The following is a 21922-nucleotide window of genomic DNA, read 5'->3' on the forward strand; positions in this document are numbered from 1 at the left end:
AGTGGGAGGATCTGACAGTGAAGATGCTGCCCCGACAAGGAAAAATCGGCGGCGGAACAACAGAAGGAGGAAAGGCAAAGAAGTGCTAGTTGTTGAGGAGTCCGGCAACGGTGGCAGCGCCAAGGAAGCCAAAGCTGGTGACTCCGGTAAGGAGGTTGCCGCGGAGGTGGCGGTCGCCGACAAACAGGACGGCACCAACAAGCAGTATTGCAAGATCCACCGCACCAAGGGCCATGATCTCCAGAACTGTAAGAAAGTCGAACAGCTTGTTGAGCAACAGAAAGCTGAATACGAGCGGCGTGACAAGGAGAAGGCCCAGGAAGGAGCTGGTGGATCCGGCAAGAAACGTCCCGGCCGAGGAGGACGCCGCGGCAAGGCCAAGCAGCGGCAAGGAGACAGACCTCCTCGCGACCGCGACAAGGATGAAGATGACGACGACGATGAGGACATGGATGATGAGGAGACTGATGAGCAGGAGTTCCAGAAAGCCACAGAGGTCCTGTGCGTTGACGGTGGTGCTTCTCTGCATGCCTCGCACCGCCAGCTCAAGCAGTGGGTGCGGGAAGTTAATGCAGCAGAACCACCCGTCGAGTCACACAAGCCTCTAAAATGGTCCGGCACGCCTATCATCTTCGACATTGAGGACCATCCTGATCGCATAACTGCGGTCGGGTGCTTGCCGATGCTGGTTTCACCAACAATCCGCAACCTTAAGGTCACTAAGATGCTAGTTGACGGCGGGGCCGGCTTGAACCTGATCTCCTCCGCGGTGCTTCACAAACTCCAGATCCCTGACAGCGAGCTCGAAGAGACCGGTACATTTCAAGGAATCAACCTGGGAAGGAGCAAGCCGAAGGGAAAGATCATGTTGCCGGTAACATTTGGCAGCGAGCTGAACTTCAGGACTGAGAGGGTCACGTTTGACGTTGCCGACTTTCCATTACCTTACAATGGAATCCTTGGCCGACCGGCACTCGCCAAGTTCATGGCAGCCCCTCACTATGCGTACAACGTACTGAAAATACCAGGCCCGATAAGTGTCATATCTGTCCCTGGCGACAAGAAGGATGCTCTTATCTGTGCCGATAAGATCTACCGGGAAGCAACAGCCGCAACAGAACGCAGGACACTTGCCGCTGAAGCTCCCGGGGGGAAGAAGAAGACCAAGTCCGGCAAGAGCTCTGATGCCCACTCCGGCGAGCGCACCTCTTCAGAGTGCTGCGCTACCGTCGAGGACGCACCATCGAGCTCCACCGGCAAGCGTAAGAAGGCAATGGCAGCTCCACCTGAGACCAAGAAGGTGTCCGCCATGGAGGACGGCACTGGTGGTACCTTCACCATCAGCGCCACTCTTGACCCCAAATAGGAAAGCGCGCTCGTTGCTTTCCTGCGGGCGAATGTCGACGTGTTTGCGTGGCAACCGTCTGATATCCCCGGTGTTCCCTGGAAAGTAATTGAGCACCACCTTGCCGTCTGTCCTCATGCACGGCCCGTCAAGCAGAGAGTCAGGAAGCAGGCAGTAGAGCGCCAAGAATTCATCGCAGAAGAAATCAAGAAGTTGGAAGCAGCAGGCCTTGTCAGAGGAGTGCTCCATCCCACGTGGTTGGCCAATCCTGTTGTTGTGCGCAAGGCTAACGGGAAATGGAGACTTTGTATTGACTTCACTGATGTTAATAAAGCTTGTCCCAAAGACCCATTTCCCTTGCCGCGTATTGACCAGATTGTTGACTCCACAGCCGGATGTGATTTGCTTTCATTTCTTGATGCATACTCAGGATACCATCAAATCTTCATGGCAGAAGAGGATGAAGAGGAAACCGCATTTATCACCCCGTGTGGCACGTACTACTTCATACGGATGCCTTTCGGTTTGAAGAATGCCGGTTCAACATTCACAAGGGTATTCCACCATGCTTTTGAGCCACAAATGCACAGAAATGTGGAAGCTTACATGGATGACATAGTGGTCAAGAGCAAGAACAAGGCGACCCTGATTCAAGATTTAGACGAGACATTTGCAAATCTGCGCAAGATCAACCTCAAGCTTAACCCCGAGAAGTGCGTGTTTGGGGTCCCCTCCGGCAAGCTTCTCGGGTTCTTCGTGTCTCAGCGGGGAATTGAAGCCAATCCCGACAAGATCAAGGCCATTGAGCAGATCGAAGCACCAAAGCGCGTCAAGGATGTACGAAGGCTTGCCGGTTGCGTGGCTGCTCTCAGCAGGTTTATCTCTAGATCTGTTGAGCGCGCCCTGCCATTTTTCAAAATTTTGAAAAAGGCAGGTCCAATGAAATGGACTCGGGAAACGGAGGCTGCGCTGTAGGACTTGAAGAGATACCTGTCCTCCACTCCAACGCTTGTCGCACCTAAGCCGCAAGAGAAGTTGCTGCTGTATATAGCGGCAACCAATCAAGTGGTTAGTGCTGCGTTAGTGGCGGAGAGGGAGGCGGATGATGAGCCAGCAACCACGGCAGATCCATCCAGCGACAAGCAGGGAGCTTCTCCGACAAGCTCTGGTCCCGACAAACATGGGTTTGCGCAGGAGCATGATAAGATGCCAAAGAGAATGGTGCAGCGCCCAGTTTACTTTGTCAGTTCTCTTCTGCAGGGGGCTAGATCAAGGTACTCTGGTGTGCAGAAGTTGCTTTTCGGCCTCCTCATGGCCTCGAGAAAGCTGCGCCATTACTTCCAAGCACATGAGATCACAGTCGTCACTCGCTTTCCGCTGAAGAGGATACTGCAAAATCCAGAAGCAACAGGCAGGATTGTCGAGTGGGCGCTGGAACTGTCAAGCTTTGGCCTCAAGTTTGAGAGCACTTCAACTATCCGAAGCAGAGCATTGGCAGAGTTCATAGCAGAGTGGACGCCAACCCCAGATGAAGAAATTCCAGAAACAAGCATCCCCGTCAAAGAGGCAAGCAAAGAGTGGCTGATGTACTTTGATGGTGCCTTCTCGCTGCAAGGCGCCGGTGCAGGCGTGCTGCTTGTCGCACCCACCGGAGAGCACCTCAAGTACGTGGTCCAGATGCACTTTCCCAAGGAGCAAGCAACCAACAATACTGCAGAGTATGAAGGATTGCTTGCCGGACTTAGAATCGCAGCAGACCTTGGGATCAAGAAGCTCATTGTCAGGGGTGACTCACAGCTTGTCGTCCGCCAAGTGAACAAGAACTACCAGAGTCCATTGATGGAAGCATATGTTGATGAAGTGAGGAAGCTAGAAGAGCACTTTGACGGCCTACAAATGGAGCATATCCCAAGAGCTCAGAATGACATTGCTGATGGCCTGTTAAAGTGCGCCGCATTAAAGTTACCTGTGGAACCAGGGATCTTTGTGCTTAAGTTGACTCAACCATCCGTAACACCATCAACTGGACAAAGCAAGAAGAGGAAGTTGGTTTCTGGTGACTACTTTCCGGCAGAGCTCCCCGTAGCCGCCGCCAAGAAAGTCCCCAAGATCAACACCAAGGAGGCTGAGGGGCAGTCTACTCCGGCAAGCCTTATGGTTTGTTCCGTTGAAGCAGACGTTCCCGACAAGTTTTGCTCCGGCAAGCTTGCCGGGGAACATCAAGCTCCGGCAGGACCACAAGTCCTTGCCGTGGAAGCGGATGTTCCCGCAGCAGCAGATGCGCCTTTAGTCCTTGTTGTCGAGCCACAAGCTCCAACATAGGCACAGCAGATTGTCCACTTCCATCAGACAGGAGAACTTCCCGAAGAACAAGAAGAAGCGGAAAGAGTAGCCCGGCAGTCAAGTATGTACCAGTTTGTCGATAGCATACTGTACAGAAGAAGACTCAACGGTGTGAAATTGAAGTGTATTCGCCGGGAAGATGGACAAAAGCTGTTGGCAGAGATACATGGAGGCATATGTGGCCACCACATTGGTGCAAGAGCACTTGCCGGCAAAGCTTTCCGGCAAGGTTTCTTTTGGCCGACAGCCCTCCAGGATGCAACTGCACAAGTAACCAAGTGTGAAGCGTGCCAGTTCCACTCCAAACAGATACACCAGCCAGCTCAAGCTCTCCAGACGATCCCTTTATCCTGGCCATTTTCGGTCTGGGGGCTCGATATCCTCGGCCCCTTCCCCCGAGCTGTCGGGGGCTTTTTGTACTTGTACGTCGCAATCGACAAGTTCACAAAGTGGCCAGAAGTGCAGCCAGTGAGGAAGGTGACAGCACAGTCAGCAGTCAAGTTCTTCAGGTCAATTGTTTGCTGTTTCAGGATCCCTAACAGGATCATCACCGACAACGGCACGCAATTCACGAGCCGCACCTTCATGCAGTTCGTCCAAGACCTTGGCGCCAACGTCTGCTTCGCTTCTGTTGCTCATCCGAGAAGCAACGGTCAAGCAGAGAGGGCAAATGCTGAAGTGCTGCGCGGGCTCAAGACCAGAACTTTCGACGGGCTGCACAAGTGTGGAAGGAACTGGATCGAGGAGCTGCCGGTGGTTCTTTGGTCGATCAGAACGACTCCAAATCGAGCCACTGGCCAGACACCTTTCGCTCTAGTCTATGGAGCAGAGGAAGTTCTCCCCACGGAACTCGTATACGGATCATCTCGAGTGCTCGCTTATGATGAGCTTGAGCAAGAACAGCTGCGACAAGACGACGCGCTGCTCCTTGAGGAAGATCGTCTTCAGGCTGCTGTATGAGCTGCTCGATACCAGCAAGCTTTGCGCCGCTATCATAGCCGCAAAGTTAAAGCCAGAAGCTTCGAGGAAGGCGACCTTGTTCTTCGGCGCGTTCAGTCTGCCAAGAATTCCAGCAAGTTGACGCCGAAGTGGGAAGGCCCTTATCGGGTGAAATGAGTCACAAGGCCCAGCGCTGTCCGCCTTGAGACCGAAGATGGCATTCCGGTGAGCAACTCCTGGAACATAGAACATCTTCGTAAGTTTTTCTCGTAGGGCGCGATTGCCGGAACCCGTTCCGGCAACCACCTTTTGTACAAGTCTTGCCGCTGTTGCATGTAATCCTTTGTACAAAGACGGGCGCAGATCCCGTGCATAAGTAAAACCCCATGTGCTCCGCACAACTCGTCCATTTCATGCGTTAGTTCCTTTCTTGCATGCGATTATCTGACACTTTGTGCAGCACGTACATGCGGTAAGCAGTAACGAGCCGAAGAGCTCCATATCATTATTTTCTCTTCTTTCTTCTTTTTAACAAAGGAAAAGAAGGTTCCCCCGCACACAAGGAAAAGAAGTCCTGCCTTGCCGAGAAGCAAACGACAGAAAAGCTAAGTTGCCAAAGTTTGAGCAATCACTTTTTAAATTTTTGAGTTATCTTCCTCGAACGACCCTGCTTTGTATGGAAAACCTGTGCGCGGAGGAACCAACTCGTCGCTTGTTGCGCCCTTACTTTGTTTCGAGTCCTCTCAACAGCTTAAGTGTGCTGCATCTAGTCGCGACAAGGTTTCTTGTCGGAAGCAGCGCCGCCAGCAGGCTGCTGAAGTTCTGCACTCAGCGCTCGTGGCTCGGGCTCCTGCGCCGACAAGTTCCCTAGAAGCGTAGGGTAAAAACATACAAAGGAAGGAATCTAGTAAAGGAAATAACATAGCAATTGATAACAGAAATAAAGTTATATTACAAGATAACTTGTCGCAGCTCTAACAGAATGTTTTCGTCACATGATTAGCAGCGGCAAGTGAAAATAAGAAATGGACGGCCTAGTCTACGCGTCCGCCCTCGACCCTCTTGATCTCGCTCACCTTGTCCACAATGGGTGCGACAAGGGCCTTGAGTGCATCCAGGTCGGCGTCAGGCGGCAAGGACCTAAGGACGTTGGTGAAGCTGAGGCCTGGATTGCGGAAGGCTACCTTCATCAGCACCTTCTGGAGAACCCCGGCGCAGATTTTGCGCGACTCGTCGGCCAGCCGCTTTGGGATCCTCTCCCGGAGCCGCTGGAGTGCCGTCGCCATGCCCTTGAAGAACAGGCTGAGCTTGGCGCTAGGTTGAAGACTCTCGTCGGAAGGATACCCAAAATCCTCCATCCCCAGCTGCGCCAGCTCCTCGTTGATGACTGCGGCAATGTTCACCAGACCCTCGGTCCAGTGCTCCATAGTGTCTCTGAACGAGTTCTGGGTAACTGCAATGCTCTCCAGCAGCGCCGCGTCAGCCTTGACCTTCTCCGACAAGGTCTTCTCCCGCTCCTTGGCGGCCTCCAGCGTCTGCGTCTGCGTGGCCAGCTTCAGCTCCAGGTCTGCTTTGGAATCCTTGGCGGCGCTGAGCTCTTTGCCCCTCTCAGCGAGAAGACCTTGCAACTCACCGTGGGCAGCAGCATCCTTCTCACGCTCACGCTTGAGCGCGGCAAGCTCCTCGCCGCTCTTCCCAATGTTGGCCTCCAGCTGCGCCACCTTCTCCTCCAGCTCTTTCTTGGCGGCCTCTGCAATTGCCGCAGCGTCCTTTGCCTCCTTGAGCGCCCCGCCAAGTGCTTGCTCACGCTCGGCGAGCTCTTCCTCGTAGCTGTCGAGGTTGGCCTTCCGCTGCACTAGTTCACCTTCCCGCGCGGACTGCTTCTCGGCAGACAGCCTTTGCTCCTCCTCAGCCTCGGCCTTCTCGAGAAGGAAGGCCGTGCGCTCCTCGTCGAGTCGCTCCCCCTCCTGCGCCAGGGACCGGAGAGCTTCTTGATTTTGGCCCCGGAGCTCCTCCGCACGCTTCACCATGTCAACTCCCGCCTTCGCGACAAGCGCTTCCCGAGAAGCTAGTTTGGCTTGCCGGGCGTGGTAGAGTGACAGCAGCTTCCGCAGCAGCTGCTCCTCCTCAGGCTCACCGCTGCTGCTGCTGCTGGGCGCGTCAACCAACGACAGTCCAGCAGAGGCGAGCACCTCCCCGTCGAAAGTTTCCCCCTCGACTGGCGCTCTGGAGCTCGACGCCTAGGGTAGCTTGATGAAGATACCGTCGCCGGCCTTCAAGTAAGCGCCGGGCTGGGGCTCCTCGTAGCCCGGCTCCGCAGAAGCAGGTGAGGGATCGGCGGTCGGTGCAGCGCCTGGCGCTCCTACGGCCTCAGGGTCGTCAGTACGATCGCCCGACCCCTCGCCGGCTTCTGCGGCGGCAGCCCTGGCGGCCTCCTCGCCGGCGGCCTCGTCAGCACCGGCCCCTTCCTCGCCGGTGCCCTCTGTCTCCATTGGCTCAGCCGCAGATGGGTCTGAAGAACGAAGAAGGGAAGAAAATCAATCAAAAATCCAAGAGAGGAAAAACGGAAGAAGCAGAACCCAAGGGAAAGTTTCTGGGCAAGTGGATTACCTGCGCCAAGATCTGTAGTTGCGGCCTCGGTCGCCGCAGGATCAGCAGTGCCGTCCCTTGCCGGAGACTTCCCCCTTGTCGGAGAGCGCTCCCTTGCCGGGGACTCCTCCCTTGGCGGCGCAGTCGAAGCAGGTGGCACTTCGGGACCAGCTTCCGGGCGCTCCTGATGAGACTGCTCTGCTCCTGCACAAGTCAACAAGCAAGATATCAACAAAGGAAAAAGCACTCAAGCGCGCCCGGCAGCAGAAGGCTAAACTATGAACTTACGCTGGGGGCTGCGCTGGGGGCTGCTTTGAGGAGTGATTTCCGGGTCCGTCAAGGTGGTCTCGGACCCACCTCCTACTGACACGATGGGGTCATCCTCGATGACGATCACCGCGGCCTTGGCCCTCTTCGCCGCTCTCTAGGCCAGCGTCCTGAAAAGAAAGGAGTCCAGATTGGAGCAAGTCAGATACAAGATATAAACAGCAAGATTGAAGAACTACAAGAGCACCAAAGAAACTTACTCTTCTTCCTCCTCGTCGGAGCTGAGCGCGGAGAGATTGAAGTCTGGCCCTCCTTCGGTGCGGCGAGGTGGAGGGGTAGGATCCCTTGCCCGCTTGGCGGGGGCGGTGGCGGTGGCCCGGGAAGATCCCGCTCCAGTTGCCGCTGTTGCGTGAGGCGCTCCCGCGGCAACATTGCTTGCCGCGGTGGAGCGCGTCGCACGGCTCGGCGGCTGTTGACCCGGCTGCCGCCCCGCTGCGTCCCCGGCCCTGCGAAGGCGCCTTCTTGGCAGGGCCGGGGGCTCCGCCTGCGGCAAGTTTTCTGAAGGCTCGGGCTCCTCCTCGCCGGCCTCGCTCGGCTCGGCTTCGGAACCGATAGGCTCCTCCTCGCCCATGAACTCCGCGCGCTCGGCAAGGTTCGCCGCCTCCGCAGCCTCCGCCTCCTCCACAGTGAACCCAAACACGCCAGTGGCAGCTGCGGCCGCAACCTCTTCCGCCCGAGTGGTGATGCGCTGCAGCTCCTCGTCGGTGGTGTCATGGGTGAGGCTCTTCTGCTCGTCAGCGTGGACCGGCACTTCCTCCAAGGTGTCGAAGAACGCTCGCACAACGTCATCCGCAGGCTCTTGCCAAGTTGGGACGATTCCGTGTGAATCGCACAACGGCATCATGGCGCGGATCCGGTCAAGCGAAGAGTTATTGCACAAAGGAACTACGCCCCTCGGCAGTGTGAATGGGTGCTGGGGGTCGCGTTTGAATAACTCCAAGAGCATTGCATCCAGCTCCAAGACGGTGAAGTTGTAGTTGAGGCCCGGCCGCAGCCTCATGATGTCCGCCGAATTCTTGAATTCCCAAGCGGGCCTCCCCCTCTCCTGCAGGGGGGCAATGCGGCGGCGGAGGAAATCTGCCCCGACAGCACCTACGGTGAGCCTGGCAAGCCTGAGGCGAAGAATCCTAGTAATGGTGATCTTCAGCCTCTCGTCTTCTGGGGCCACGTTGCTCCAGTCATTGCCGCGCACTATTGGAGTTTGGCGCACGGCGGTGAAGGGTTGCGGATTCTCCTCAACGATCCAGCACCACTCCGCTCTCCACTCCTCCCACTTGCTGCGGAGCTCACCCTCCAAGTACGCCTCTTTCTTGCCGACTCTCGAGATCCAGGCAATCCCTCCGGCAAGCGGCTCTCCTCTCTCTACCCGAGGTATGAAGAAGTGGCGGAAAAGGGCAACACTAGGGTGGACTCCGACAAAGTTTTCGCACAAATGTGCGACAACTGCCATGGTCAGGACAGCGTTGGGGGTGAAGTCAAGGAGGAGGAAGCCATATGTGTTCATAATATCACAGAAGAACTCCGAGAAGGGCGGGCAGAGCCCGCAGTAGAAGAATAGCACGAAGAATGGGTACCCGTTTGGAGCCGACTCCGAAGCAGTGGCCGGGAGTACCCTCGTGCACGGATGCGCACGCGTCTCCGTCGCCCAAAAGAGGTAGAAGTACTCCCTCAGCTCCTGCACGCCGAGCTGAGGGGAGAAGACCGCCCGCTCCTTCCGAAGCGCCGCGAGCCGCTGCACCTCGGCCGACTTCACGCCCTTTCCCTTGTCGGCTTTCGGGGCCATGGCGGAGGTGATGAGGGAGGTCGACGGCATGGTGATGCTGGTGGCAATGGGGGGCGGAGCGCTGCTCTCTCGGCTTCGAGAAGAAGGGGGGACCGGCGGAGTTTCTTGAAGATGAAGTAGCAGCAACCAGCGAGGGGGAACGAACTGCCCCTGTTTCCTCTGCTTATAAAGAGGGACGGGGCGGACGTTTCGGCCTTCCAAATAAACAACCACCCACGATCTCTCCCACGATGCCGCATTCAACGCGTGCCGTTATGGGAGAGCGCGGTGGATACGGAGCGAGATTCGGCGTGGCCCAGCCCGCGTGTGCCCGTGCCCTGTCTTGGGCCTGGCCCAACAGCGCTCGGCACCGTGTTTGGCCCAGGCCCGGGGGCTCCTGTCGGTGTACTAGAATAGGGGTACCCTAGTACCTCGAACTTGTCCACGGGCAGTTGCAGCACCCCGCGACAAGGCTTGCCGGGCGAACGCCAGGATCCTCCATGGTTCCCTTGGATCCATTCAAGAACAAAGTATTTAAGCTCAGGAGACAAGGCCCCGGCAAGAGGAGCTTGCCGGGAAGGCCAACCGAGGCACTCCAAGGAACTTGCCGTGACGCACCACGCGCTCCGGCAAGGCAACAAGGCCCCGGCAAGAGGAGCTTGCCGGGAAGACCAACCAAGGTACCTCGAGGCCCGGAGAGCGACAAGCATTCCTGACCCGACAAGATAACAACAGCGGCAAGGCGCTTGCCGCGGCAGGCGGCCACTCTGTGCCCGCGCTCCAGCGCATCCACCAACGTGTCGGTCTGGGGGCCTCTCCAGGCGCGCGTGGCGGGAGGCTGTGCAGCCAGCAGTGGGCAGTGGCATGCGAAGTTGACAAGATCGCCATCGTGGCGAACCGTGGCGCCCCTAATGGTCCTTTTCTGCACTGTTTGGGTGACTCAGACGGGCCTTTAATGCCCTTGTCCCCTGCCGTCAGGGTTAGGTAGGATGCACTGTACAAGCAACTGTACCAACCACCTTACTTTTTACGTTTTTACCCTCCTCTGCGTTGCCACCTGTCGGTGACCCCTTTAGCGTATAAAAGAAGGCCCATGCGCAACGTAGAGGGGGTTCGGACAGTTCGCTTCGATTCATTCGTAGCCCAGAAAACATCACGCTCTCTCTCTCGAGAGCAAGAACACCAGATAATACGACCAGACAAGCAGCAGTAGGAGTGTTATCTCTCCGGAGAGCTCCGAAGCTGGGTAAACTGCTCGTGTGCCTCGCCTCGATCTGCTCTTCGTGCGATCTCCGCCCCCCGCCGAACCGAAAGGGGCCCGGTCCGCCGGCCCCATAGGTGTTCGTGGATCAGTTTCCCCCGACACTGTATTGCTGTATTTTTTGCCTATTTCAGTATATCAAAGAAAAGGAATATCAAACGGAGTCCAAACGGAATGAAACCTTCGGCAGCGTGATTTTTGGAACAAACGTGATCCAGGGGACTTGGAGTGCAAGTCAAGAAGCTCCCAAGGCGGCCACGAGGGTGGAGGGCGCGCCCCTATATCGTGGGCCCCTCGGGCACCCACCGACGTACTTCTTCCTCCTATATATACCCATATACCCCAAAACCATCGCCGGAGACACCGAAGAAATATTTCTGCCACCATAACCTTCTGTATCCGCGAGATCCCATCTTGAAGACGTTGCCGGCGTTCTGCCGGAGGGGGAATCCACCATGGAGGGCTTCTACATCAACACCATAGCCCTTCCGATGAGTTGTGAGTAGTTTACCACAGACCTTCGGGTCCATAGTTATTAGCTAGATGACGTCTTCTCTCTTTTGGGATCTCAATACCATGTTCTCCCCCTCTCTTGTGGAGATCTATTTGATGTAACTCTTTTTGCGGTGTGTTTGTCGAGATCCGATGAATTGTAGGTTTATGATCAAGTTTATCTATGAGAAATATTTGAATCTTCTCTGAATTCCTTTATGTATTAATCTATTCTCAATTCTTTTATGTGTGATTGAGTTATCTTTGCAAGTCTCTTCGAATTATTGGTTTGGTTTGGCCTACTAGATTGATCTTTCTTGCCATGGGAAAAGTGCTTAGCTTTGGCTTCAATCTTGCAGTGTCCTTTCCCAGTGACAGTAGGGGCAGCAAGGCACGTATTGTATTGTTGCCATCGAGGATAACAAGATGGGGTTTATATCATATTGCATGAGTTTATCCCTCTACATTATGTCATCTTTCTTAAAGTGTTACTCTGTTCTTATGAACTTAATACTCTAGATGCATGTTGGGTAGCGGTCGATGTGTGGAGTAATAGTAGTAGATGCAGGCAGGAGTCGGTCTACTTGTTATGGACGTGATGCCTATATACATGGTCATGCCTAGATAATCTCATAATTATTGGCTTTTCTATCAATTGCTCGACAGTAATTTGTTCACCCACCATAATACTTATGCTATCTTGAGAGAAGCCTCTAGTGAAACCTATGGCCCCCGGGTCTATATTTTACCATATAAGCTTTCAATCTACTTTTACTTGCATCTTTACTTTTCCAATTTATATCATAAAATACCTATTTATCTTATCATATTATATCTATCAGATCTCACTTTCACAAGTGGCCGTGAAGGGATTGACAACCCCTTTATCGCGTTGGTTGCGAGTTCTTTCTTTGTTTGTGTAGGTTCGTGGGACATGTGAGGAGCCTCCTACTGGATTGATACCTTGGTTCTCAAAAACTGAGGGAAATACTTACGCTACTGTGTTGCATCACCCTTTCCTCTTCAAGGAAAACCAATGCAAGCTCAAGACGTAGCAATGATCTATGAAGGTGGATGAATCCTTAGCCCACCACCGGTAAGATCATAGTTTCGATGTCCTTCTCTGTCTCACCAATATGTATTATTCCTTTATCAATGGGAAACCACATTCCAGTTAATAACAAGTCCCTATAGTAGGACGATGTGTGATGTGTTGGTATGACAACGCCTGTGTGTCCATATTGTACTAACAAAATCACTCCCAAGTGGAGAGCTTGCGTTTGGGTTTCTTCAAACCTTCAAAAAGGTGCACTCCACAATTCTATTGACGCACAATCCTAGGACCTTCATCCGAAATTCAATTATGCAAAATGGCGTTATCCGAAACAAGTTTAAATATATGTAATTTGGTCACAAGGCACACAAGCATTCATGAAACAAACATTTATTTTAGAAACACCGAATACAACACAACATAGCAGATACACCACCAGTACACCACTAATGGTACATACTCACACAACACTAACCGGAGCCGTGGTGCTTTAAGGTTGACAAAGCCATAACAGACGTCTCACTATCAGCAAAAACATCAAATTCTACTAATAATATGCCGTCTGATGAGACACAACAACATGTGGTTTGCTCTCGGGTGCAGCAGTTGTATAACAAATAAGCCTTTGATTAAGAGAAGACGAGCAAGTGGCGAGTCATGCACAAGGTCCCAGAACATCGATGGCCTAATCTTTCCGTAATAATAAAGCAAGTATTGCTTCTGCCCGCTCTCTCACCGTTGTGACGCTTTTACACAAAAGTCCCTATATTTTGGCTAATTTAAGCCGCAATCCTTGGTAAGTGAAAAAGACGGTTCGATATTTTTTTTCTCAAACCCTCTATGCACTCTTCAGATCGAGTTGCGGCGCCCCCGATCCGATCGGGATGCGGGACAATGGCGGCAGGGCTCCGGCAGGCGGGGAACAGTGGCAAAGTGGCGGACGTCGGGGCGAGGCGGATCAGGCCAGGATCCAGTGCGGCGGCGCGGAGGCCGGCGGCGGCGACGCTCCATGGCCATGGCGTCTCGGTGTAAGTGCATATAGTGCTGTCCCTAGTTGGTTTTGGAGTATTGACGACAAACCTGGTTCAGGGACTAATGTGTTTGTGAGAATTGTAGGATAACACAGGTAGTAGTCCATCATTGATTCGGTTTACCTACCGGAGATGACCCCTAAAAATGTGTGAAGACATTGAAGACAATGGTGGTCTGTGAAGCTATTCACGTTGAAGACTATGACATCAGGAGACATCGCATGAAGACTATGGAGCGCGAAGACTTAGTTGTTTCATTGTTTCCTTTTCTTCTTTGTTGAGTCATAGGAACCACCACACTGTTAAGTGGGGTCCAAGTGAACAAAGTTAGAGTGACTAAAGTGATGCTCAACCAAATCATATGTCTTCGAGCGAAGATAATGAGAGCAAATCTTATCCAGAGTCGGATGAGTCAGCTTTACTTGTAGCCCAAGTCAAGCTGTCGCGTGTGATTGAAATCTGACCGTTGGAACACATGTCAGTTCCTTAGTGACCCAGGGTCATTTCGGACAAATCAGGTCGGGTTGCCCAGTGGCTATAAATAGCCCACCCCCTACACCATAAATTGGTGGCTGCTCAGAGTTAGTGCACGGCTTTTGTCGTTTGAGAGCAACCCACCTCCGAATCTTTTGAGAGAGAATCCTTGCGAGGACAAAGCCCAAACCACCCAGAGCCCAAAGAGTGTTTGTCATCACTGAAGTCTTTGTGTCCGCGTGATCTGAAGACTTGTTACACTTGAGGACTGTGAATCCTCCAGCCGGTTAGGCGTCACGTTCTAAGCATCCAAGAGTCATTGTGGATTGCCGGTGAACGAAGTCTGTGAAGGTTTGGAAGTCTACCTTGAAGACTTACCCAAGTGATTGGGTGGGGACTAGGTGTCCTTAGCTCAAGGGGAATAAGGTGAAGACGCGGTCTTCTGAGTTGAATCTCAGCCTCCCTACCCAGACGTATAGTTGTCACAGCAACTGGAACTGGTCGAACAAATCTTTGTCTCCTCCAAGCGACTGGTTCTATCTCTCACTTCTCTTTAACTTATAGTTTGTCTTCGTGAAGTCATTGTCTGCTTGCTTTATCTATTTCACTTCACTGCATGACTACTTGGTCTGATTGGCTTCATACTATCTTCCATCTTGATCCTTACTACCTAGCTGCTGATAGTCTTTGTGATTTCACTTCATTGAATACTTGACTATGGCCTACCTAGTGTAGTGTACCTTCCGCTGCATACGAATAGTGCCATTTCTATCGTTTGTCTTCGAAACTCCCATGTTTTGAAGACTTCCATAAAAATAGCCTATTCACCCCCCCTCTAGTCGACAACTAGCCCTTTCAATTGGTATCAGATCAAGGTACTCCCTTGTTCTGTGTGATTCTGTTTAACCACCTGGAGTTTTAGCTATGTCGACTGTAGGGATAATCAAAGTCTCCGATGCGTGCCCCCTCTTCGATGGCACTGAATATCCCTACTGGAAGAATAAGATGCGCATGCATCTTGAAGCCATTGATGTCGATCTATGGTATGTCATCAAGAATGGAGTTCCCAAGACTAGTGAAGGTGTCACCCCTGCTGATGTCAAGAGGTTCATTCAACTGGATTCTACTGCCAAGAACATCATTTGTGGTCATCTGACCAAAGGACAGTATGGTCGTGTGAGTGCTCTGGAAACCTTGAAGCTAGTCTGGGACTGGCTCCGCAAGGTCAATGAAGGCGTCTCAACTCAGCGAGATCAAAGGATCAGTGTCCTCCACAACCTCTTCAACCGCTTCAAGCGACACGACAATGAAAATGTCCATCTCACATTTGATCGCCTCACTGATATCACAAATGAGCTCCAAGCACTCGTCGCCACTGAGATCACGAAGCATGAAATAGTCAAGACACTACTGAGATCACTTGACAGCTGATGTCTACTACACAACCTTCTTCTTGTAGACGTTGTTGGGCCTCCAAGTGCAGAGGTTTGTAGGACAGTAGCAAATTTCCCTCAAGTGGATAACCTAAGGTTTATCAATCTGTGGGAGGCGTAGGATGAAGATGGTCTCTCTCAAACAACCCTGCAACCAAATAACAAAGAGTCTCTTGTGTCCCCAACACACCCAATACAATGGTAAATTGTATAGGTGCACTAGTTCGGCAATGAGATGGTGATACAAGTGCAATATGGATGGTAGATATGAGTATTTGTAATATGAAATTATAAAAACAGCAAGGTAACAAGTGATAAAAGTGAGCGTAAACGGTATTGCAATGGTAAGAAACAAGGCCTAAGGTTCATACTTTCACTAGTGCAAGTTCTCTCAACAATAATAACATATTTGGATCATATAACTATCCCTCAACATGCAACAAAGAGTCACTCCAAAGTCAATAATAGCGGAGAACAAACGAAGAGATTGTGGTAGGGCACGAAACCGCCTAAAGTTATCCTTTATAAACGATCTATTCAAGAGTCCGTAGTAAAATAACACGAAGCTATTCTATCCATTCAATCTATCATAGAGTTCATACTAGAACAACACCTTAAGATACAAATCAACCAAAACCCTAATGTCACCTAGATACTCCATTGTCACCTCAAGTATCCGTGGGCATGATTATATGATATGCATCACACAATCTCAGATTTATCTATTCAACCAACACAAAGTACTTCAGAGAGTGCCCCAAAGTTTCTACCGGAGAGTCAAGAAGAAAACGTGTGCCAACCCCTATGCGTAGGTTCATGGGTAGAACCCGCAAGTTTATCACCAAAACATACATCAAGTGGATCACGTGATATCCCATTGTCACCACAGATAAGCACGGCAAGACATACATCAAGTGTTATCAAATCCTTAAAGACTCAATCCGATAAGATAACTTCAAAGAGAAAACTCAATCCATTACAAGAGAGTAGAGGGGGGGAAGCATCATAAGATCCAACTATAATACCAAAGCTCGCGATACATCAAGATCGTGCCAAATCAAGAACAAGAGAGAGAGAGAGAGAGATCAAACACATAGCTACTGGTACATACCCTCAGCCCCGAGTGTGAACTACTCCCTCCTCGTCATGGATAGTGTCGGGATGATGAATATGGCCACCAGTGAGGGATCCCCCCTCCGGCAGGGTGCCGGAATAGGGTCCCAATTGGTTTTTTGTGGCTACAGAGGCTTGCAGCGACGGAACTCCCGATATATCTTCATCTTCGATGTTTTTAGGGTATATGGACTTATATAGGTGAAAGAAGTCGGTCAGGGGATGCTCGAGGGGCCCACAAGACAGGGGGTGCGCCCAGTAGGGGGGCGCCCCCCACCCTCATGGCCACCTCGAAGCTTCCTCGACTTCAACTCCAAGTCTCCGGGATCACATCCGTTCCAAAAATAACACTCCTGAAGGTTTCATTCCGTTTGGACTCCGTTTGATATTCCTTTTCTTCGGAACACTGAAATAAGCAAGAAAACAACAATATGGGCTGGGCCTCCGGTTAATAGGTTAGTCCCAAAAATAATATAAAAGTGTATAATAAAGCCCATAAACATTCAAAACAGATAATAAAATAGCATGAATGCTTCATAAACTATAGATACGTTGGAGACATTTCAGCATCCCCAAGCTTAATTCCTACTCGTCCTCGAGTAGGTAAATGATAAAAGAAAGAATTTATGAAGTGTGAATGCTAGCAGGTGCACAAGTTTGATCAATGATAATTTCAATCACCTTTTCTAGCATCATTATATGTCATAATAGTAGCTCATCTCATAAAACTTCTCACGATCAAGTAACAAGCTATTCACATGTTAGAGCATAGACCAAAAACTTTCTTGAAAACTAGCAAACTTCATTCTCAGTCATCAAACAATTGCAATTCATCTTATTTTCAGGAAGGGTCTATGTCAGAGCTTTGATTTAGCAAACTCCACATACTCAACTATCATATAGTCTTCTAAATTGCTAACACTCACGCAATACTTGTGGTTATGGAGTTTTAATCGGACACTTAGAAAGATAGGGGCTTATAGTGTTGCCTCCCAACATATAAACCTTTGTGTGATGTCAACAATAATAGTTCATGCTAACTTACATCCAATTGGATATATATATCAGGATCTTTCGAACACGAGGTGCTTTCCAAAGGACAAAATGAAAAAGGGAAAGGTGAAGATCACCTTGACTCTTGCATAAAGTAAAAGACATGAAGTAAAAGATAGGCCCTTCGCAGAGGGAAGCAGAGGTTGTCATGCGCTTTTATGGTTGGATGCACAAAATCTTAATGCAAAAGAACGTCACTTTATATTGCCACTTGTATATGGACCTTTATTATGCAGTCCGTTGCTTTTATTGCTTCCATAACAAGATCGTATAAAGCTTATTTTCTTCACACTAATAGATCATACATATTTAGGGAGCAATTTTTCTTGCATGCACCGATGACAACTTACTTGAAGGATCTTACTCAATCCATAGGTAGGTATGGTGGACTATCATGGCAAAACTGGTTTAAAGGATGTTTGGAAGCACAAGTAGTATTTCTACTTGGTGCAAAGATTTGGCTAGCATGAGGGAGAAAGGCAAGCTCAGCATGTTGGATGATCCAAGACAATATAACTTTTCAGATATAGAAAAACATAACCCATTACGTTGTCTTCCTTGTCCAACATCAACCTTTTAGCATGTCATATTTCAATGAGTGCTCACAATTACAAAAGATGTCCAAGATAGTATATTTATATGTGAAATCTCTCTTCCTTCAATATTCTTTCATGAATTGTTCAAATGACCAATACAATGCTTGCTAACCTTCAATAAATTTACAACCTCTACTTCTTAGATGTGAAGTCATTACTCCCCATGGGATAAGCAAATGAAACATATATAATCCCATATTTATGGCATTCAACTCATTCAACCATTTACTCACAGGATATAAGTGAAGCACACGAGTAAATGAAAAACTACTCCAAAAAGATATAAGTAAAGATCAATAAGTAGTTAAATAATTATGTAACTATGTGAGGACTCTCTCTCATTTAAGAATTTCAGATCTTGGTATTTTATTCAAACAGCAAGAAAAGAAAAATAAAATGACATTTCAAGGATAGCACGACTCATGTGAAGAAGCAAAAACTTAGGTTCAACCGATACTATCCGATAGTTATTGAAGAAGAAAGGTGGGATGCCTACAAGGGGCATCCCCAAGCTTAGGTGCTTGAGACTTCTTGGAAATTTATCTTGGGGTGCCTTGGGAATCCCCAAGCTTGAGCTTTTGTGTCTCCTTAATTCCTTTTATATCTCAGTTTCCTAAATCTCAAAAACTTCATCCACAACAAACTCAACAAGAACACGTGAGATAAGTTAGTATAAACCAATGCAAAGCCTTATCATTCTCTACTGTAGAAAATCATTAAAATTATTATTCAACATTGCATACTAAATGTCTCTGCATATGTAATATTCCTATCATCAAATAGAATCATTAAACAAGCAAACATATGCAAACAATGCAAACATAACAGCAATCTGCCAAAACAGTATAGTCTGTAAAGAATGCAAGATTCATCATACTTCCCTAACTCCAAAAATTATGAGAAAAATAATACGCTGTATAAGATTTATCATATCTCAATATGCAAAAAGTTTCAACCTTATATCCTTCTCTGACTTTTCTAGGGAATTTTTGCAACAGCGATAAACTTTCTGTTTTGAAACAGCAACATGTATACTTGCAAAACAAGCATGGTAAAGGCTATCCTTGACATTTTTACTGAAAATATAAATGCAAAACATTATTCTAAATAACAGAAAGAAAATACTAACAAAATAAAATGACGCTCCAAGCAGAACACATATCATGTGGTAAATAAAAATATAGCTCCAAGTAAAGTTACCGATGAACGAAGACGAAAGAGGGGATGCCTTCCGGGGCATCCCCAAGCTTAGGCTCTTGGTTGTACTTTGATATTACCTTGAGGTGCCTTGGTAATCCCCAAGCTTAGGCTCTTTCCACTCCTTATTCCATAGTCCATTGAATCTTTACCCAAAACTTGAAAACTTCACAACACGAAACTCAAAACAAAACTCGTATCCGTTAGTATAAGAAAATAAATCACCACTTAGGTACTGTTGTGAACTCATTATAAGTTCATATTGGTGTAATATCTACTGTATTCCAACTTCTCTATGGTTCATGCCCTCCGATACTACTCATAGATTCGTCAAAATAAGCAAACAACACATAGAAAACAGAATCTGTCAAAAACAGAACAGTCTGTAGTAATCTGTATCAAACTTATACTTCTGGAACTCCAAAAATTCTTAAATAAATTGGTGGACTTGAGGAATTTGGCTATTAATCATCGTCAAAAAGAGAATCAACCTAAAAGCACTCTTCTGTAAACAATGGAAGCTAATCTCGTGAGTGGTAAAGTTTCTGTTTTTTTCAGCAAGATCACATTGACTTCACCCAAGTCTTCCCAAAGGCTCTACTTGGCACAAACACTAATTAAAACATAAAACCACATCTAACCAGAGGCTATATAAATTATTTATTACTAAACAGGAGCAAAAAGTAAAGAACAAAAATAAAGTTGGGTTGCCTCCCAACAAGCGCTATCGTTTAACGCCCCTAGCTAGGCATGATGATTTCAGTGATGCTCACATAAAAGATAAGAGTTGAAACATAAAGAGAACATCATGAAGAATATGAATAGCACATTTTAGTCTAACCCACTTCCTATGCATAGGTATTTTGTGAGCAAACAACTTATAGGAACAATAATCAACTAGCATAGGAAGGCAAAACAAGCATAGCTTCAAAACTTTAAGCACATAGAGAGGAAACTTGATATTATTGCAATTCCTACAAGCATATATTCCTCCCTCATAAAAAATTTCAGTAGCATGATGAAGGAATTAAAAAATATAACCAGCACATAAAGCATTCTTTTCATGATTGACTTGCATAGAAAATTTACTACTCTCCATATAAGCAAATTTCTTCTCATGAATAATAGTGGGAGTAAACTTAACAAAATAACTATCATGTGAGGCATAATCCAATTGAAAACTAAAATCATGATGACAAATTTCATGGTTATCATTATTCTTTATAGAATACATGTGATCACAATAATCATCATAGATATCAACTTTGTTCTCATAATCAATTGGAACCTCTTCTGAAATAGTGGATTCATCACTAAATAAAGTCATGACCTCTCCAAATCCACTTTCATAAATATTATAAGATTCAACACCCTCCAAAATAGTGGGATCAATAATACCTAAAGTTGACACTCTTCCAAACCCACTTTCATCAATATAATCATCATAAATAGGAGACATGCTATCATCAAAATAAATTTGCTCATCAAAACTTGGGGGACAAAAAATATCATATCATTAGCATCATGGGTATTCAAAGAATTCATACTAATAACATTGCAATCATGCTCATCATTCAAAGATTTAGTGCCAAACATTTTATAGATTTCTTCTTCTAGCACTTGAGCACAATTTTCCTTACCATCATTCTCAGAAAGATATTAAAAAGATGAAGTGTATGAGACAAACTCAATTCCATTTTTTTGTAGTTTTCTTTTATAGACTAAACTAGTGATAAAATTGCAAGATCTAAAGATATACCTTCAAGCACTCACCTCCCCGGCAACGTTGCCAGAAAAGAGCTTGATGTCTACTACACAACCTTCTTCTTGTAGACGTTGTTGGGCCTCCAAGTGCATATGTTTGTAGGACAGTAGCAAATTTCCCTCAAGTGGATGACCTAAGGTTTATCAATCCGTGGGAGGCGTAGGATGAAGATGGTCTCTCTCAAACAACCCTGCAACCAAATAACAAAGAGTCTCTTGTGTCCCCAACACACCCAATACAATGGTAAATTGTATAGGTGCACTAGTTCGGCGAAGAGATGGTGATACAAGTGCAATATGGATGGTAGATATGAGTATTTGTAATCTGAAATTATAAAAACAGTAAGGTAACAAGTGATAAAAGTGAGCATAAACGGTATTGAAATGGTAAGAAACAAGGCCTAAGGTTCATACTTTCACTAGTGCAAGTTCTCTCAACAATAATAACATATTTGGATCATATAACTATCCCTCAACATGCAACAAAGAGTCACGCCAAAGTCACTAATAGCAGAGAACAAACAAAGAGATTATGGTAGGCTACGAAACCACCTCAAAGTTATCCTTTCTAAACGATCTATTCAAGAGTCCGTTGTAAAATAACACGAAGCTATTCTTTCCGTTCAATCTATCATAGAGTTCATACTAGAATAACACCTTCAGATACAAATCAACCGAAACCCTAATGTGACCTAGATACTCCATTGTCACCTCAAGTATCCGTGGGAATGATTATACGATATGCATCACACAATCTCAGATTCATCTATTCAACCAACACAAAGTACGTCAAAGAGTGCCCCAAAGTTTCTACCGGAGAGTCAAGACAAAAACATGTGCCAACCCCTATGCATAGATTCATGGGCGGAACCCACAAGTTGATCACCAAAACATACATCAAGTGGATGACGTGATATCCCATTGTCAGCACAGATAAGCATGGCAAGACATACATCAAGTGTTCTCAAATCCTTAAAGACTCAATCCGATAAGATAACTTCAAAGAGAAAACTCAATCCATTACAAGAGAGTAGAGCGGGAGAAGCATCATAAGATCCAACTATAATAGCAAAGCTCGCGATACATCAAGATCGTGCCAAATCAATAACACGAGAGAGAGAGAGATCAAACACATAGCTACTGGTACAT

Source organism: Triticum aestivum, chromosome 3B (genome assembly GCF_018294505.1).
Source record: "Triticum aestivum cultivar Chinese Spring chromosome 3B, IWGSC CS RefSeq v2.1, whole genome shotgun sequence".
Taxonomy (NCBI): domain Eukaryota; kingdom Viridiplantae; phylum Streptophyta; class Magnoliopsida; order Poales; family Poaceae; genus Triticum; species Triticum aestivum.